Raw genomic sequence first — 3,991 nt, forward strand, 5'->3', positions numbered from 1 at the left:
GTGCCCGATCTGGGCACTCAAAACACATTCTAGTATATAGCAGAAGCCGACAAGGCTTTATTTCCAATTTAAATAATTTCCAGAAAAATTTCGGCAGAATTTCCTTTGTTTTACGGACTATCCCATATACCCTGCACGCAGAAAATACCAACAAAGGCCACACAGGGCGAACAGAGTAACATTTAAATATATGTGGACCGGCCGCCGCGGCGAATGGGATCGCCCAAACACAACATATACACACAGCTGTACAGAAAGATCCCAACCCACAAACATGTCTACAGACCTCTAAATGGACCAACAAAATCATATGGCGGGACAGGGCCCCGCCGTACCCATGAACCAGAATATACACATATAGAAGTGACAGACTGTACCAAAAGATGGCTCTGAATAAAAGAGGGCTCCAAATGGCGGAAAAGATATCCTAGACAGACGGATCGGCAAACCTATCGTCAGTACCTGCGCGGCATGAAAACGCAGCCCCCGAGGAAAGGGGGTCAGTACGAAATATGTACTGAATATGTAAAGCCTGAGTTGCAGAAACAAAATCATAACTGGTATAGAACGTACAGAAAGTAAACAGAAAATACAAAGTATCAGATATATATTTTCAAAACATGCGGAGTGTGTATAGAAACATATGTCATATCAAATCCGGCCCCTGCCAAGGGACTCGGCAGACAGAACGTGGCCACCCTCCCGACGCTGGTGCCACATCACAGAAGAATCAGAATAGGGGCATAACCCCATAACATAATATGTCATATTAGATGGCCATAGTAAATCATATCAGAACAAGCGTACATGGCACAACATACTCCACAAACCCATGTACGCGTATACCTGCCCCCTCACATCGAGGCATGGCGAATAATGCAAAGGATCACGCTTGACAACATATCCTGGCCTGGGCTCAGTGTGGGAAACATTGGGGCATCCACGAATGGAGTAGTGAGAGACTAATGCAATTTAAAATTACCATAGATATTTTCAAAGACTCGATGAAGCGCATCAAAGTCAAACAAATCCAATGGAGTTGGACGGGATCATAATAGATGCATTTCGGATATCATAATAAATTACAGAAATATAACCTTCCCGAAGTCATTCCGGTTGTCAGAATAATTTGTAAGACTTAATAGAGTATTTAAAACAATATTCGTTAAGTAATTAAAAGGATAGTCAAAACGTTTCTTTCAAAAATTGCTTAAAAAGAAAGTTTTAGTACATTAAGGGCAAAACCGGGAATAGTGGGCCCGCCTCGGGACAAACAAGGCGGCGGGCTCAAATTATGCCCTCCAAGCTTATGGAGTCACCTAAAAAGGTTCTACAAACATTCTGTGACCTTCCAAGTAATTTTGAACAAAATTGCATAATTTCAAGAAAAGCATACCAAAATGGTTCAATTCTACTGAAGGAAAAACGGAGAATTTCTCTTGCGGATTCCGAGAGCCAAGAAGTCTTTCGAGGCCCGGATCCGACCCTAACACACTAAGGGCATGCCAAGGGAAGAATTGGGGTTGCTTTACATACCTTTCAAGCTCTTTACGCCTTTCCAAACTCACTTCCCGTTTCGTCAAAAATCTGTAATTGGTCAAGTTTACCAATTGTGAGTTATGAATACCAAAGTTTCAACTTAATGCATATTTGTCTACCGAAATTTCGGCAGCACTTCCCCTATACCTATAGCACCCCGAGAATTCAACTCGGCTAGAAATCATCAACAACAACCCAAACGACAACATCAATATCAACAACGAACATTAAAAACACAAATATCTTTCAACTAGTCATCTTTCTAACAAGTTGACATAACCTTCATTTCAACCCAACTTTCAACTAATATCAATAATTTCACATTCATCAACAATCAAGATCATCACCATATAGTTCTAGAAACATTTCATATCGGTTTCCTCAAGTTATACACTCGATATACATAATATACAACTTTCTGTCAAAGTCATAACTTATGCAAAACATCAAATCTTTGGCATACAACTTCATTACATGTTTCCAACTTCCAAATTCATCAATGATCATCACAATTAACAACCAAACAACTTCATTTCCTTAATGTCGGAAAGTCATACTAAAACGACATAAGTTTCTACATTCTAATTCAATACAAACTTATATCATTCTAACTTCATTTACATTGCAACCATCATAATAACACACTAACACCCTAAATAACTTAATTCATTTCCATCCCAACTTCAACATAGGTCACGGCCACAAGCCTTCTTTGGCAAGTTCAACTAAATCATTCAACTTTCAATCCCAATATGCATTTCATCACAACCATAACTAGAATATAACATGAATTCAACACATTATGGCTATACAATTTATACATACACACGGCTACACATCATATTCCAAACCCACTTTACAAACTTCCATTTTTCCATACAATCAACACATTTCTATATGCTACAACACAAACAAGACTTTATAACACAAGAATAAGGAATAAATTCTCACCTTTTCCTCAAGTCTTCTTCACTTGAACTTGTGTTCACTTTGATGAAATAAGGTCTCCTTTCTCCAAACCAACTACACCAAGTTAACAAGGGTACTAAACTTAGTAGAAATTCAACAAGACAAGAATTTTTGGAGCAATATTTTTAATGGTGAATTTTCCTTAGGGTCACCCGAACCCTTCTCTCTTCTTGCTCTTGCTTTTCTTATTTTCTTGCTTCTTATCTTTAGAATTTACTAGATAAGATCACATATATAATACAATATGGTCCATTAGTCAATTAACCACATGAAAAAAATGTTATAAGGCCATGGGTTTGGGCCTTCCCATGGCCGGCCATGCCCTACTTTTGGGCCTCAATTTTCCATTCAAATTTTTTTGGCCCAATAACTTACAGATCACATTGCATAATTCCCGAAACTAATTTCTAAAATTCCAAAATTACCCTTAACCTTGTCCCACACTTCCATGACCCCATTCTTTCATGCACAACTCTTATGTTACTTAAAAACCAAATTTGACTTTATTTCTCAAAAATCCAATATGTTTCAAATTTTTCCAAATGTGTGAAAACACGTGATATAACAACTTGGGCCAGGTATGAACTGTGGTGTTGTTGTCTTGCATCTTCCAGTTGAGGTGTGATTGTTAAGTATGCTTAAAGAAGGAAGTCTACAGAAATGGACTAAGTGTTATGACGAAGTTTCGTGAGGTTTCGTGATCAGTGACTGGTTAGAAGAAAATTTCAGGTGACTGGCATGTTAAGATTTATAGAAAGATGGCTTGCATTGTACTAAGATGGGTAATTTCGTAGCACTCTTCAATGGATGAGCAACTAACGAGAAGGAATTTTGGGAATCTCTATAATTTAAAGGCTAGAGTTATATTTTCGAGATGAGACCGTATTTGTGGTAGTGGATTATGTTGTGATTATTTCTAACTGGGTAGCTTGGGTAAGAATTTTGGATATCGAGGACTTGGGAGTAGTTGTAAAAGGTTAGTGCAAGAGATTGAGAGATTTGATACTTTCGGAATAGTGATAGGCGTATCAAGGTGTTACAATTAGGGATTCAATGGTTAAAGGTGTATTAAATGAGGTTGCAGGTTTTGCATTAAAATGTTCGGGATCGTGAGCAAGTTTTGTGGAAGCACGAGGGGAATTTGATGATTTTAGAGTTCATGGGGTTCGGTCAGATTTGTGTATCATGTGAAAGTTGAGAAACATGAAGGTTGCAATCTTAGAGCATAGTTCTTCGGTACTAAGAGGATGACTGGGATAGAATTCAGCCTTTGGAGTTGAGGTGACAACACAGGATTGATTATTTATGAGAAAAGGATTAGAATTCGTCGCCACATATGTGTGATAGGATTGTGATTGGTTTCGTAATGGTTGGAGTCAGTTCAAGTGACCATTGGTAATATTCGGGGAGTTGTGCATTTTCCGGATCAGGATTGTTTAATTAGAGATAGGGACTATGTTTATATTAGCAGAAGGACTTATGG

At 38.2% G+C, this 3,991-nt stretch overlaps 1 long non-coding RNA gene across 1 annotated transcript; it reads right to left on the minus strand.

The window, feature by feature from the left end:
• Positions 1-228: 228 nt before the first annotated feature.
• On the minus strand, positions 229-3,035 carry LOC132610612 (uncharacterized). The gene is made up of 3 exons (XR_009571192.1): positions 2,491-3,035; positions 1,537-1,587; positions 229-462 (listed from the first exon to the last, which is right to left on the minus strand). It is a non-coding gene; the product is annotated as an uncharacterized LOC132610612 (long non-coding RNA).
• Between the last annotated feature and the right edge of the window lie 956 nt (positions 3,036-3,991).

This window comes from Lycium barbarum, chromosome 9, assembly GCF_019175385.1.
Source record: "Lycium barbarum isolate Lr01 chromosome 9, ASM1917538v2, whole genome shotgun sequence".
Lineage (NCBI taxonomy): Eukaryota > Viridiplantae > Streptophyta > Magnoliopsida > Solanales > Solanaceae > Lycium > Lycium barbarum.